We start from the raw sequence: 17,230 nt of genomic DNA, 5'->3' as shown, positions 1-17,230 counted from the left end.
CGTTTAACTAATTATAAGAGTTCGGGTTTAATTTGGAGTGTTTAGACAACACTTATACCTATTTTGTTCCAAAACAGGCATAAAACGAGAAAACAGGCTAACACCGAGAAAACAATAATTCGAAGCAGTAAACAGCTTTGTTTGTGTTTTTAGTGTCAAAATGTGTGACAATCCAGTGCAGTTAACTAATTGTAAGAGTTCGGGAGGAATTTGGAGTGTTTAGTCAACAATTATACCCATTTTGTCCCAAAACAGGATAAAACTGAGAAAACATTGATTTAAAGCAGTAAACTGCTATGCTACAGTTTCTAGGGTGAAAATATGCAACAATCTAATGCGTTTGACTAATTATAAGAGTCCGGGTTTAAATTGGAGTGTTTAGACAACACTTATACCTATTTTGTTCCAAAATAGGCTTAAAACGAGAAAACAGGCTAAAACCGCGAAAACATTAATTCGAAGCAGTAAACAGCTTTGTTTGTGTTTCTAGTGTCAAAATGTGTGACAATCGAAAGCATTTGACTAATTGTAAGAGTTCGGGATGAATTTGGAGTGTTTAGACAACAATTATACCCATTTTGTCCCAAAACCGGATAAAACTGAGAAAACATTGATTTAAAGCAGTAAACAGCTATGTTACTGTTTCTAGGGTCAAAATATGTAACAATCCAATGCCTTTAACTAATTATAAGAGTTCGGGTTGAATTTGGAGTGTTTAGACAACACTTATACCTATTTTGTTCCAAAACAGGCATAAAACGAGAAAACAGGCTAAAACCGCAAAAACATTAATTCGAAGCTGTAAACAGCTTTGTTTGTGTTTCTAGTGTCAAAATGTGTGACAATCGAATGCATTTGACTAATTGTAAGAGTTCGGGATGAATTTGGAGTGTTTAGACAACAATTATACCCATTTTGTCCCGAAACAGGCTAAAACCAAGAAAACATTGATTTAAAGCAGTAAACAGCTATGTTACTCTCTCTAGGGTTAAAATATGTAACAATCCAATGCCTTTAACTAATTATAAGAGTTCGGGTTGAATTTGGAGTGTTTAGACAACACTTATACCTATTTTGTTCCAAAACAGGCAAAAAACGAGAAAACAGGCTAACACCGAGAAAACATTAATTCAAAGCAGTAAACAGCTTTGTTTGTGTTTTTAGAGTCAAAATGTGTGACAATCCAGTGCAGTTAACTAATTGTAAGAGTTCGGGAGGAATTTCGAGTGTTTAGTCAACAATTATACCCATTTTGTCCCAAAACCGGATAAAACTGAGAAAACATTGATTTAAAGCAGTAAACAGCTATGTTACTGTTTCTAGGGTGAAAATATGCAACAAGCTAATGCGTTTGACTATTTATAAGAGTCCGGGTTTAAATTGGAGGGTTTAGACAACACTTATACCTATTTTGTTCCAAAATAGGCTTAAAACGAGAAAAGAGGCTAAAACCGCGAAAACATTAATTCGAAGCAGTAAACAGCTTTGTTTGTGTTTCTAGTGTCAAAATGTGTGACAATCGAAAGCATTTGACTAATTGTAAGAGTTTGGGATGAATTTGGAGTGTTTAGACAACAATTATACCCATTTTCTCCCGAAACAGGCTAAAACCGAGAAAACATTGATTTAAAGCAGTAAACAGCTATGTTACTCTCTTTAGGGTCAAAATATGTAACAATCCAGTGCGTTTAACTAATTATAAGAGTTCGGGTTTAATTTGGAGTGTTTAGACAACACTTATACCTATTTTGTTCCAAAACAGGCATAAAACGAGAAAACTGGCTAACACCGAGAAAACAATAATTCGAAGCAGTAAACAGCTTTGTTTGTTTTTTTAGTGTCAAAATGTGTGACAATCCAGTGCAGTTAACTAATTGTAAGAGTTCGGGAGGAATTTGGAGTGTTTAGTCAACAATTATACCCATTTTGTCCCAAAACCGGATAAAACTGAGAAAACATTGATTTAAAGCAGTAAACAGCTATGTTACTGTTTCTAGGGTGAAAATATGCAACAAGCTAATGCGTTTGACTATTTATAAGAGTCCGGGTTTAAATTGGAGGGTTTAGACAACACTTATACCTATTTTGTTCCAAAATAGGCTTAAAACGAGAAAACAGGCTAAAACCGCGAAAACATTAATTCGAAGCAGTAAACAGCTTTGTTTGTGTTTCTAGTGTCAAAATGTGTGACAATCGAAAGCATTTGACTAATTGTAAGAGTTCGGGATGAATTTGGAGTGTTTAGACAACAATTATACCCATTTTGTCCCGAAACAGGCTAAAACCGAGAAAACATTGATTTAAAGCAGTAAACAGCTATGTTACTCTCTCTAGGGTCAAAATATGTAACAATCCAATGCGTTTAACTAATTATAAGAGTTCGGGTTTAATTTGGAGTGTTTAGACAACACTTATACCTATTTTGTTCCAAAACAGGCATAAAACGAGAAAACAGGCTAACACCGAGAAAACAATAATTCGAAGCAGTAAACAGCTTTGTTTGTGTTTTTAGTGTCAAAATGTGTGACAATCCAGTGCAGTTAACTAATTGTAAGAGTTCGGGAGGAATTTGGAGTGTTTAGTCAACAATTATACCCATTTTGTCCCAAAACAGGATAAAACTGAGAAAACATTGATTTAAAGCAGTAAACTGCTATGCTACAGTTTCTAGGGTGAAAATATGCAACAATCTAATGCGTTTGACTAATTATAAGAGTCCGGGTTTAAATTGGAGTGTTTAGACAACACTTATACCTATTTTGTTCCAAAATAGGCTTAAAACGAGAAAACAGGCTAAAACCGCGAAAACATTAATTCGAAGCAGTAAACAGCTTTGTTTGTGTTTCTAGTGTCAAAATGTGTGACAATCGAAAGCATTTGACTAATTGTAAGAGTTCGGGATGAATTTGGAGTGTTTAGACAACAATTATACCCATTTTGTCCCAAAACCGGATAAAACTGAGAAAACATTGATTTAAAGCAGTAAACAGCTATGTTACTGTTTCTAGGGTCAAAATATGTAACAATCCAATGCCTTTAACTAATTATAAGAGTTCGGGTTGAATTTGGAGTGTTTAGACAACACTTATACCTATTTTGTTCCAAAAGAGGCATAAAACGAGAAAACAGGCTAAAACCGCGAAAACATTAATTCGAAGCTGTAAACAGCTTTGTTTGTGTTTCTAGTGTCAAAATGTGTGACAATCGAATGCATTTGACTAATTGTAAGAGTTCGGGATGAATTTGGAGTGTTTAGACAACAATTATACCCATTTTGTCCCGAAACAGGCTAAAACCAAGAAAACATTGATTTAAAGCAGTAAACAGCTATGTTACTCTCTCTAGGGTCAAAATATGTAACAATCCAATGCCTTTAACTAATTATAAGAGTTCGGGTTGAATTTGGAGTGTTTAGACAACACTTATACCTATTTTGTTCCAAAACAGGCATAAAACGAGAAAACAGGCTAACACCGAGAAAACATTAATTCGAAGCAGTAAACAGCTTTGTTTGTGTTTTTGGAGTCAAAATGTGTGACAATCCAGTGCAGTTAACTAATTGTAAGAGTTCGGGAGGAATTTCGAGTGTTTAGTCAACAATTATACCCATTTTGTCCCAAAACCGGATAAAACTGAGAAAACATTGATTTAAAGCAGTAAACAGCTATGTTACTGTTTCTAGGGTGAAAATATGCAACAATCCAATGCCTTTAACTAATTATAAGAGTTCGGGTTGAATTTGGAGTGTTTAGACAACACTTATACCTATTTTGTTCCAAAACAGGCATAAAACGAGAAAACAGGCTAAAACCGCGAAAACATTAATTCGAAGCAGTAAACAGCTTTGTTTGTGTTTCTAGTGTCAAAATGTGTGACAATCGAATGCATTTGACTAATTGTAAGAGTTCGGGATGAATTTGGAGTGTTTAGACAACAATTATACCCATTTTGTCCCGAAACAGGCTAAAACCAAGAAAACATTGATTTAAAGCAGTAAACAGCTATGTTACTCTCTCTAGGGTCAAAATATGTAACAATCCAATGCCTTTAACTAATTATAAGAGTTCGGGTTGAATTTGGAGTGTTTAGACAACACTTATACCTATTTTGTTCCAAAACAGGCATAAAACGAGAAAACAGGCTAACACCGAGAAAACATTAATTCGAAGCAGTAAACAGCTTTGTTTGTGTTTTTAGAGTCAAAATGTGTGACAATCCAGTGCAGTTAACTAATTGTAAGAGTTCGGGAGGAATTTCGAGTGTTTAGTCAACAATTATACCCATTTTGTCCCAAAACCGGATAAAACTGAGAAAACATTGATTTAAAGCAGTAAACAGCTATGTTACTGTTTCTAGGGTGAAAATATGCAACAAGCTAATGCGTTTGACTATTTATAAGAGTCCGGGTTTAAATTGGAGGGTTTAGACAACACTTATACCTATTTTGTTCCAAAATAGGCTTAAAACGAGAAAAGAGGCTAAAACCGCGAAAACATTAATTCGAAGCAGTAAACAGCTTTGTTTGTGTTTCTAGTGTCAAAATGTGTGACAATCGAAAGCATTTGACTAATTGTAAGAGTTTGGGATGAATTTGGAGTGTTTAGACAACAATTATACCCATTTTGTCCCGAAACAGGCTAAAACCGAGAAAACATTGATTTAAAGCAGTAAACAGCTATGTTACTCTCTCTAGGGTCAAAATATGTAACAATCCAATGCGTTTAACTAATTATAAGAGTTCGGGTTTAATTTGGAGTGTTTAGACAACACTTATACCTATTTTGTTCCAAAACAGGCATAAAACGAGAAAACAGGCTAACACCGAGAAAACATTAATTCGAAGCAGTAAACAGCTTTGTTTGTGTTTTTAGTGTCAAAATGTGTGACAATCCAGTGCAGTTAACTAATTGTAAGAGTTCGGGAGGAATTTGGAGTGTTTAGTCAACAATTATACCCATTTTGTCCCAAAACAGGATAAAACTGAGAAAACATTGATTTAAAGCAGTAAACAGCCATGTTACTGTTTCTAGGGTGAAAATATGCAACAAGCTAATGCGTTTGACTATTTATAAGAGTCCGGGTTTAAATTGGAGGGTTTAGACAACACTTATACCTATTTTGTTCCAAAATAGGCTTAAAACGAGAAAACAGGCTAAAACCGCGAAAACATTAATTCGAAGCAGTAAACAGCTTTGTTTGTGTTTCTAGTGTCAAAATGTGTGACAATCGAAAGCATTGGACTAATTGTAAGAGTTCGGGATGAATTTGGAGTGTTTAGACAACAAATATACCCATTTTGTCCCGAAACAGGCTAAAACCGAGAAAACATTGATTTAAAGCAGTAAACAGCTATGTTACTCTCTCTAGGGTCAAAATATGTAACAATCCAATGCGTTTAACTAATTGTAAGAGTTCGGGTTTAATTTGGAGTGTTTAGACAACACTTATACCTATTTTGTTCCAAAACAGGCATAAAACGAGAAAACAGGCTAACACCGAGAAAACAATAATTCGAAGCAGTAAACAGCTTTGTTTGTTTTTTTAGTGTCAAAATGTGTGACAATCCAGTGCAATTAACTAATTGTAAGAGTTCGGGAGGAATTTGGAGTGTTTAGTCAACAATTATACCCATTTTGTCCCAAAACAGGATAAAACTGAGAAAACATTGATTTAAAGCAGTAAACAGCTATGTTACTGTTTCTAGGGTGAAAATATGCAACAATCTAATGCGTTTGACTAATTATAAGAGTCCGGGTTTAAATTGGAGTGTTAAGACAACACTTATACCTATTTTGTTCCAAAATAGGCTGAAAACTAGAAAAGAGGCTAAAACCGCGAAAACATTAATTCGAAGCAGTGAACAGCTTTGTTTGTGTTTCTAGTGTCAAAATGTGTGACAATCGAATGCATTTGACTAATTGTAAGAGTTCGGTATGAATTTGGAGTGTTTAGACAACAATTATACCCATTTTGTCCCGAAACAGGCTAAAACCGAGAAAACATTGATTTAAAGCAGTAAACAGCTATGTTACTCTCTCTAGGGTCAAAATATGTAACAATCCAATGCGTTTAACTAATTATAAGAGTTCGGGTTTAATTTGGAGTGTTTAGACAACACTTATACCTATTTTGTTCCAAAATAGGCATAAAACGAGAAAACAGGCTAACACCGAGAAAACATTAATTCGAAGCAGTAAACAGCTTTGTTTGTGTTTTTAGTGTCAAAATGTGTGACAATCCAGTGCAGTTAACTAATTGTAAGAGTTCGGGAGGAATTTAGAGTGTTTAGTCAACAATTATACCCATTTTGTCCCAAAACAGGATACAACTGAGAAAACATTGTTTTAAAGCAGTAAACAGCTATGTTACTGTTTCTAGGGTGAAAATATGCAACAATCTAATGCGTTTGACTAATTATAAGAGTCCGGGTTTAAATTGGAGTGTTTAGACAACACTTATACCTATTTTGTTCCAAAATAGGCTTAAAACGAGAAAACAGGCTAAAACCGCGAAAACATTTGTTAGAATTAGTGGAAGTAAAGATAGACTTAAGGAAGTTTAGAGAGTGAAGAGAGATTCGGTAGACAAAGAGAATAAGAAGGAGATAAGATTAGTTTTTCATTCCATAAGTATTTTTCTTACAATGTAGGTTAAAGCCTATATATAACAAGGAAACTTAGGGCTACACCCTTTACAAGCCGATCGTCTAAGATAGGGACAGGGAGAGAGAGAAGACTAATCCCAAGGCTGATAGCGACCTGTCCTAGCCTCCTTAAACCCAACATTACCCGTGACTCCACTTGCTCTTCCTCTCTAACGGCTACAAAGGAGATTCTAGAGCCTTCTCATGGGCCTAAGACATGCAGGCCTCCTCACTATCCACACACACATAGATAACTCGGCCTTATTGCCTAGGCGTACGGACGGTCACGGTTGCCTTAGGCTGTACGGACGGTCACGGTTGCCTTAGGCTTATTCTTGGTCAATACTCCCCCTCAAGCTTAGCCAAATGCAATGGCTAAGCTTAGAACCCGTGAAGCAGCACCTCATTAAAAAAACATTGACTTAGAAAACCTCATGGGACAAAACTAAGCCAAGGGAAAAAGAGTGTGCTGTCCACGGATTAGAGAAGTGTGATCAAGGTCTTGTAAGGTCTACAAGTCCAAGTTTGTTATGAATGTAATCACAAACCTTAGAACTTGCAGACTTGGTGAATATGTCAGCCAACTGATCTTGACTTCGAGTGTGACAAGGTAGTATCACTCCCTCTTCAATCTTTTCCCGAACTTTATGGCAATCACTTTCAATGTGCTTGGTTGGCTCATGGAAGACAGAGTTGGTGGCTATGTGAATTGCAGCCTCATTGTCACAATGCATAGTGATAGGTTGTTGTGAGTCGATACCAAGATCCTTGAGCAGCCCCTTTAACCAAGTTAATTCGTTTGTCAACTTCCTCATTGCTCGATACTCGGCCTCCGCACTTGAACACGATACCACTTTTTGCTTCTTTGACTTCCAAGTCACTAGGTTTCCTCCTACGAAGGTGCTATATCCAGTGGTTGACCTCCTATCTAAGGTGTCTCCATTGTAGTCCGCATCACAATAGCCCACAATCTCGGTGTTATCGTTCTTGCCCATCCAAATGCCTTGGCCCGGGCTGCCTTTGAGGTAGCTTAGGATCCGCTCGACCTGACTCCATTGATATTTGCTTGGGGCCTTCATGTATTGACTAACCTGATTCACAGCATAACATATGTCAGGTCTGGTAATGGTAAGGTAGATTAACCTACCTACAAGCCAGCGGTATCGCGTGACGTCCGGGAATAGCTCATCCATCGGTTCGTTCGGTCGGCCCTCTTGTGCCCGAATGCTCTCCCCCTTTCGCTTGAGCTGGTAGTCCTCATCAAGCGGCGTAGAGGCCGGAGACACGCCAAGCTTGCCGGTCTCCTCTAACAAGTCAAGAGTATACTTTCGTTGGGAGAGAAAGAGACCTGCCGGTGAGCGACAAATCTCAATACCAAGGAAGTATTTGAGTTCACCAAGGTCCTTGATGTCAAACACAGACTTAAGAGATGCTTTGGTGTCATGAATGCCAGCCGAATCATCACCGGTCACGATGATGTCGTCAACGTAGATAAGTACCACCACCCGGCCAAGGGAGGTTTGACGCGTGAAAAGAGTGTGATCAGCCTCCGACCGCCGAAAACCATGAGTCTTGAGGGTGGAGCTCAGTTTATGATACCAGGCGCGCGGAGACTGCTTGAGACCATAGATAGCTTTACGCAGCCGCAAGACTTTGCCGGGAGCAACTAAGTCTTCAAGGCCAGGAGGAGGCGTCATATATACTTCGTCATCGAGTTCACCGTGAAGGAAGGCATTTTTAACGTCCATCTGCCATAAGTCCCGTGAGAGGTTGACGGCAAGGGACAGCACAACCCGAACCGTATGGAGTTTGGCTACCGGTGCAAAAGTGTCCGTGTAGTCCGCGCCATATGTTTGGGTGAAGCCACGAGCCACTAACCGGGCTTTATGACGTTCAATGGCACCAGTGCTCAAATACTTGATGGTGAACACCCATTTAGAGCTTACTGCCTTCTTGCCTTTAGGGAGGTCCGATTCATCCCATGTATGGTTCCGGATCATGGCACCTGTTTCGTCTTTGATCGCGTCTAACCATACTTGATGATCCTTGGCATCTGCATAGGTTTGTGGGACCCAACTGGCGTCAACTTGGCCGAAGAACGCTTGGTGGTCGGCCGGTAACAGCTCAAGGGAACAAACGGACTGAATGGGATGAGCGATGGCTTGACTGTTGTAGTAGACACGCTTGTTTGTCCAAGTGGAGGGATCAGATCGAGGTCGGGTACTCCGGCGTAAGACTGGTGGAGGAGGTGGCTCCACGGTAGGCAACTCGATGGAAGTACCGGCCGTAGTGACCGCCTCCTCTTGTTGCTTGGTAGGAGCCGCAGCCGGGGCAGACGCGGCTGTTGTAGGGCCAGGGATAGGGACACTGGCCACGGGCAGGCCAGCCTCGGTGAAAACATTCTCTTGGGTTAAGACATTGTCTTGTGTGTCCCCTTGGTCAGGCCCACCCTCGGTAGGTGTTGGACTGAGCACTGGCCGTACAGTACCCGTCGGTGGAGGCGGGTTACCAAGATGATCAAGAAGGAACCTTAGACTGGAGGCTCGGTCGCTAGGTGAGGTGGGGAGGTCTTTGAGACTGTTCCAATCCTTTTTGTCGTAGTAGCCAACATTTTCCAGGAACCGAACATCTCTAGAGACATATAGCCGACTTGTGGCCGGGTCGTAACACTTGTACCCCTTTTGCGTTGTAGAGTAGCCAATGAACATGCATTTTGTACTCTTGGCGTCCAACTTACTCCGTTGTTCTCCAGGTACTAACACAAAACAAACACACCCAAAGACACGTAAGTGATCAAGAGATGGTTTAAATTTGTTTAATACCTCAAATGGGGATAAGTCATGAAGAACTTTGGTTGGTGTCCGGTTGATCAAATAACATGCTGTCATCACAGCATCACCCCAAAATCTCTTGGTAACATTCGAATGGAACATCATTGACCGCGCAACCTCCATGAGGTGCCGGTTCTTTCTCTCGGCCACACCATTTTGTTGGGGCGTGTAGGGACAACTAGTTTGATGGAGAATGCCATGCTTAGAGAGATGTTCTTTGAACTTGCAACTCATGTATTCTCCACCATTATCCGACCTTGTACCTTAAGTTTAGCATTGAAATGATTAGTCACATAATTCTGAAAATTGACAAAGGCATCAAATACTCTATCTTTAGAAGGTAACAAAGTGACCCAAGTATATTTTGATTTTTCATCAATAAAGGTCACAAAATACTTGTTATTGTCCCTAGATAGACATGGTGATGTCCAAACATCTGAATGAACTAGATCAAAGCAATTTTCATAAATAGTAGTTGATTTAGGAAAGATAGACTTGCAATGTTTTCCAAGGATACAAGGCTCACAAGTAGAGTTATCAAAAGAAATATTAGGAAACATTAGCCCAAGAGCACGAGAATGTGGGTGGCCTAGCCTAGCATGCCACACCATATCCGAATTAACAACAAAACAAGAGTTAATAGAAGAAGATAAGTTGGGATCGGTTTTCTCTAGGACATAGAGATCTCCACTCCCTTGCCCTTCTCCAAGAACTTTTCCAGTTTCAATATCCTGAAAATGAACACTGTTAAGACCAAAGATTGCATAACAATTCAAATCATTTGTGGCCCTTTTAACCGATAGAAGATTAGAGGTGAAGGTAGGCATAAAGAAAGCTTTTGAGGTTTTATCAAATAGTTTCAAGTCTCCTATTCCTTTTACTGGTATTTGTTCTCCATTAGCAATAATAACATTTCCTAAAGCCGGTTTTATATTGTTAATTAGACTAGGGTTACTAATCATGTGGTGAGAGGCACCCGAGTCAATAACAAGTGATTTACTAGGCTTAGAGGTAAAGAAGGAGATACCAGACTCCTTGAGTGAAGCAATGGAGCGAATGAGGGCCTCTATGTCAGACTTCCTTACCACCTCTCCATAGGATGCAGTCATGGCCACCTCCTCTCCTTGTCTCGACGAACCGGCCCCTTTTTCACCTACCGCTTCCTTAGAGAGATTCGCTTTGAACTTTGCTGGCTTAAGATGAGGGTGGAGGATCCAGCATTTGTCCTTCATATGGCCTCTCTTCTTGCAATGATCACACACCCAGACCTTCCTATCTTCCTGCTTGTACACACCTTTGTTGGCCGTGACTAGCTCCCCCTTACCGCTAAAGAGATCGAGTGAGCCTTGCTCCTTTTGAACTTGAGAACACACTTCTTCAAAGCTGGGTATCTTGTCTCCTCTTAGGATGTGTTTCATGAGGTCGTTAAAGGCTGGGTTGAGCGTGAGTAGGAGACCAAAGACCTTGTCCTGCTCTTTTCTCTCATTAAGGACCGTTGGATCTAGTGAGCTTGGTCGTAAGGCCTCAAGCTCCGACCAAAGGGCTCTATACTTACCAAGATGCTTAGTAAACTCTAAGTCATCTTGGCTCAGGCTATTGATGGCTCTCTTGACTTCAAAGACTCGGGTCAAGTTAGAGACATTCCCATAGACGCGCTTAAGCGTTTCCCAAAGTTCCTTGGCCGTTTCACAATATGAGTAGGCCTCAAGGATTGGCGTGTCAAGAGAGTTTTGGAGAACAGCTAGGACAACTTGGTCTTCTTGGAACCACTTGGCCTTCCTCTCGCTCTCTTCCTCTTCTTCCACCTTGGAAGCTTCTTCTCCTTTGAGGTTTTGCTTTGGTACATAGTCGGTTTCGACATGACTCCAAAGGCCGCGACCTCCAAGGGCGGTTCTTGTGGTTCTTGTCCACAGCAAGTAGTTGGTTCCCTTTAGAAGAATTGGTGTAACAATGGGCTTGGTGTTTTCCATGGTTTGATTTCTGTGGACCGATGGATAAAGTGTTTACCCGGAGAATAAAAGAGAGATGCTAGTGGGAGGAATGGAAGAGAAGGAGGCTAGAGTATAGAAACAAGTAGAATGATGAGATTAAACTGCAAAGAATCGAAGAAAATGCTCTGATACCATGTTAGAATTAGTGGAAGTAAAGATAGACTTAAGGAAGTTTAGAGAGTGAAGAGAGATTCGGTAGACAAAGAGAATAAGAAGGAGATAAGATTAGTTTTTCATTCCATAAGTATTTTTCTTACAATGTAGGTTAAAGCCTATATATAACAAGGAAACTTAGGGCTACACCCTTTACAAGCCGATCGTCTAAGTGATAGGGACAGGGAGAGAGAGAAGACTAATCCCAAGGCTGATAGCGACTTGTCCTAGCCTCCTTAAACCCAACATTACCCGTGACTCCACTTGCTCTTCCTCTCTAACGGCTACAAAGGATATTCTAGAGCCTTCTCATGGGCCTAAGACATGCAGGCCTCCTCACTATCCACACACACATAGATAACTCGGCCTTATTGCCTAGGCGTACGGACGGTCACGTTTGCCTTAGGCTGTAGGGACGGTCACGGTTGCCTTAGGCTTATTCTTGGTCAATAACATTAATTCGAAGCAGTAAACAGCTTTGTTTGTGTTTCTAGTGTCAAAATGTGTGACAATCGAATGCATTTGGCTAATTGTAAGAGTTCGGGATGAATTTGGAGTGTTTAGACAACAATTATACCCATTTTGTCCCGAAACAGGCTAAACCCGAGAAAACATTGATTTAAAGCAGTAAACAGCTATGTTACTCTTTCTAGGGTGAAAATATGCAACAATCTAATGCGTTTGACTAATTTTAAGAGTTCGGGTTTAATTTGGAGTGTTTAGACAACACTTATACCTATTTTGTTCTAAAATAGGCTTAAAATGAGAAAACAGGCTAAAACCGAGAAAACATTAATTCAAAGCAGTAAACAGCTTTGTTTATGTTCCTAGTGTCCAAATGTGTGACAATCCAATGCATTTAACTAATTGTAAAAGTTCGGGAGGAATTTGGAATGTTTAGACAACAATTGTACCCATTTTGTCCCAAAACAGGCTAAAACCGAGAAAACATTGATTTAAAGCAGTAAACAGCTATGTTACTTTTTCTAGGGTGAAATATGTAACAATCCAATGCATTTAACTAATTATAAGAGTTCGGGTTGAATTTGAAGTGTTTAGACAACACTTATACCTATTTTGTTCCAAAACAGGCATAAACTAGAAAACAGGCTAACACCGAGAAAACATTAATTCGAAGCAGTAAACAGCTTTGTTTGTGTTTTTAGTGTCAAAATGTGTGACAATCCAGTGCAGTTAACTAATTGTAAGAGTTCGGGAGGAATTTGGAGTGTTTAGTCAACAATTATACCCATTTTGTCCCAAAACAGGATAAAACTGAGAAAACATTGATTTAAAGCAGTAAACAGCTATGTTACAGTTTCTAGGGTGAAAATATGCAACAATCTAATGCGTTTGACTAATTATAAGAGTCCGGGTTTAAATTGGAGTGTTTAGACAACACTTATACCTATTTTGTTCCAAAATAGGCTTAAAACAAGAAAACAGGCTAAAACCGCGAAAACATTAATTCGAAGCAGTAAACAGCTTTGTTTGTGTTTCTAGTGTCAAAATGTGTGACAATCGAATGCATTTGACTAATTGTAAGAGTTCGGGATGAATTTGGAGTGTTTAGACAACAATTATACCCATTTTGTCCCGAAACAGGCTAAACCCGAGAAAACATTGATTTAAAGCAGTAAACAGCTATGTTACTCTTTCTAGGGTGAAAATATGCAACAATCTAATGCGTTTGACTAATTTTAAGAGTTCGGGTTTAATTTGGAGTGTTTAGACAACACTTATACCTATTTTGTTCCAAAATAGGCTTAAAATGAGAAAACAGGCTAAAACCGAGAAAACATTAATTCGAGCAGTAAACAGCTTTGTTTGTGTTTCTAGTGTCAAAATGTGTGACAATCCAGTGCAGTTAACTAATTGTAAGAGTTCGGGAGGAATTTGGAATGTTTAGACAACAATTGTACCCATTTTGTCCCAAAACAGGCTAAAACCGAGAAAACTTTGATTTAAAGCAGTAAACAGCTATGTTACTTTTTCTAGGGTGAAATATGTAAAAATCTAATGCGTTTGACTAATTATAAGAGTCCGGGTTTAATTTGGAGTGTTTAGACAACCCTTATACCTATTTTTTTCCAAAATAGGCATAAAACGAGAAAACAGGCTAAAACCGAGAAAACGTTGATTTAAAGCAGTAAACAGCTATGTTACTCTCTCTAGGGTGAAAATATGCAACAATCTAATGCGTTTGACTAATTTTAAGAGTTCGGGTTTAATTTGGAGTGTTTAGACAACACTTATACCTATTTTGTTCTAAAATAGGCTTAAAATGAGAAAACAGGCTAAAACCGAGAAAACATTAATTCGAAGTAGTAAACAGCTTTGTTTGTGTTTCTAGTGTCAAAATGTGTGACAATCCAATGCATTTAACTAATTGTAAGAGTTCGGGAGGAATTTGGAATGTTTAGACAACAATTGTACCCATTTTGTCCCAAAACAGGCTAAAACCGAGAAAACATTGATTTAAAGCAGTAAGCAGCTATGTTACTTTTTCTAGGGTGAAATATGTAACAATCCAATGCATTTAAATAATTATAAGAGTTGGGTTGAATTTGGAGTGTTTAGACAACACTTATACCTATTTTGTTCCAAAACAGGCATAAAACGAGAAAACAGGCTAACACCGAGAAACATTAATTCGAAGCATAAACAGCTTTGTTTGTGTTTTTAGTGTCAAAATGTGTGACAATCCAGTGCAGTTAACTAATTGCAAGAGTTCGGGTTGAATTTGGAGTGTTTAGACAACACTTATACCTATTTTGTTCCAAAACAGGCATAAAACGAGAAAACAGGCTAACACCAAGAAAACATTAATTCGAAGCAGTAAACAGCTTGGTTTGGGTTTTTAGTGTCAAAATGTGTGACAATCCAGTGCAGTTAACTAACTGTAAGAGTTCGGGAGGAATTTGGAGTGTTTAGTCAACAATTATACCCATTTTGTCCCAAAACAGGATAAAACTGAGAAAACATTGATTTAAAGCAGTAAACAGCTATGTTACTGTTTCTAGAATGCAAATATGCAACAATCTAATGCGTTTGACTAATTATATGAGTCCGGGTTTAAATTGGAGTGTTTAGACAACACTTATACCTATTTTGTTCCAAAATAGGCTTAAAACGAGAAAACAGGCTAAAACCGCGAAAACATTAATTCGAAGCAGTAAACAGCTTTGTTTGTGTTTATAGTGTCAAAATGTGTGACAATCGAATGCATTTGACTAATTGTAGGAGTTCGGGATGAATTTGGAGTGTTTAGACAATACTTATACCTATTTTGTTCCAAAACAGGCATAAAACAAGAAAACAGGCTAACACCGAGAAAACATTAATTCGAAGCAGTAAACAGCTTGGTTTGGGTTTTTAGTGTCAAAATGTGTGACAATCCAGTGCAGTTAACTAATTGTAAGAGTTCGGGAGGAATTTAGAGTGTTTAGTCAACAATTATACCCATTTTGTCCCAAAACAGGATAAAACTGAGAAAACATTGATTTAAAGCAGTAAACAGCTATGTTACTCTTTCTAGAGTGAAAATATGCAACAATCTAATGCATTTGACTAATTATAAGAGTCCGGTTTTAAATTGGAGTGTTTAGACAACACTTATACCTATTTTGTTCCAAAATAGGCTTAAAACGAGAAAACAGGCTAAAACCGCGAAAACATTAATTCGAAGCAGTAAACATCTTTGTTTGTGTTTATAGTGTCAAAATGTGTGACAATCGAATGCATTTGACTAATTGTAAGAGTTCAGGATGAATTTGGAGTGTTTAGACAACACTTATACCTATTTTGTTCCAAAACAGGCATAAAACGAGAAAACAGGCTAACACCGAGAAAACATTAATTCGAAGTAGTAAACAGCTTGGTTTGGGTTTTTAGTGTCAAAATGTGTGACAATCCAGTGCAGTTAACTAATTGTAAGAGTTCGGGAGGAATTTGGAGTGTTTAGTCAACAATTATACCCATTTTGTCCCAAAATAGGATAAAACTGAGAAAACATTGATTTAAAGCAGTAAACAGCTATGTTACTGTTTCTAGAGTGAAAATATGCAACAATCTAATGCGTTTGACTAATTATAAGAGTCCGGGTTTAAATTGGAGTGTTTAGACAACACTTATACCTATTTTGTTCCAAAATAGGTTTAAAACGAGAAAACAGGCTAAAACCGCGAAAACATTAATTCGAAGCAGTAAACAGCTTTGTTTGTGTTTGTAGTGTCAAAATGTGTGACAATCGAATGCATTTGACTAATTGTAAGAGTTCGGATGAATTTGGAGTGTTTAGACAACAATTATACCCATTTTGTTCCAAAACAGGCATAAAACGAGAAAACAGGCTAACACCGAGAAAACATTAATTCGAAGTAGTAAACAGCTTGGTTTGGGTTTTTAGTGTCAAAATGTGTGACAATCCAGTGCAGTTAACTAATTGTAAGAGTTCGGGAGGAATTTGGAGTGTTTAGTCAACAATTATACCCATTTTGTCCCAAAACAGGATAAAACTGAGAAAACATTGATTTAAAGCAGTAAACAGCTATGTTACTGTTTCTAGAATGCAAATATGCAACAATCTAATGCGTTTGACTAATTATATGAGTCCGGGTTTAAATTGGAGTGTTTAGACAACACTTATACCTATTTTGTTCCAAAATAGGTTTAAAACGAGAAAACAGGCTAAAACCGCGAAAACATTAATTCGAAGCAGTAAACAGCTTTGTTTGTGTTTCTAGTGTCAAAATGTGTGACAATCGAATGCATTTGACTAATTGTAAGAGTTCGGGATGAATTTGGAGTGTTTAGACAACAATTATACCCATTTTGTCCCGAAACAGGCTAAAACCGAGAAAACATTGATTTAAAGCAGTAAACAGCTATGTTACTCTCTCTAGGGTCAAAATATGTAACAATCCAATGCATTTAACTAATTATAAGAGTTCGGGTTGAATTTGGAGTGTTTAGACAACACTTATACCTATTTTGTTCCAAAACAGGCATAAAACGAGAAAACAGGCTAACACCGAGAAACATTAATTCGAAGCAGTAAACAGCTTGGTTTGGGTTTTTAGTGTCAAAATGTGTGACAATCCAGTGCAGTTAACTAATTGTAAGAGCTCGGGAGGAATTTGGAGTGTTTAGTCAACAATTATACCCATTTTGTCACAAAACAGGATAAAACTGAGAAAACATTGATTTAAAGCAGTAAGCAGCTATGTTACTGTTTCTAGGGTGAAAATATGCAACAATCTAATGCGTTTGACTAATTATAAGAGTCCGGGTTTAAATTGGAGTGTTTAGACAACACTTATACCTATTTTGTTCCAAAATAGGCTTAAAACGAGAAAACAGGCTAAAACCGCGAAAACATTAATTCGAAGCAGTAAACAGCTTTGTTTGTGTTTATAGTGTCAAAATGTGTGACAATCGAATGCATTTGACTAATTGTAAGAGTTCGGGATGAATTTGGAGTGTTTAGACAATACTTATACCTATTTTGTTCCAAAACAGGCATAAAACAAGAAAACAGGCTAACACCGAGAAAACATTAATTCGAAGCAGTAAACAGCTTGGTTTGGGTTTTTAGTGTCAAAATGTGTGAC

This window comes from Camelina sativa, chromosome 7 (assembly GCF_030686135.1).
Source record: "Camelina sativa cultivar CO46 ecotype springtype chromosome 7, ASM3068613v1".
In the NCBI taxonomy this organism is placed as follows: domain Eukaryota; kingdom Viridiplantae; phylum Streptophyta; class Magnoliopsida; order Brassicales; family Brassicaceae; genus Camelina; species Camelina sativa.
Note: the sequence above shows the minus strand (reverse complement) of the source record.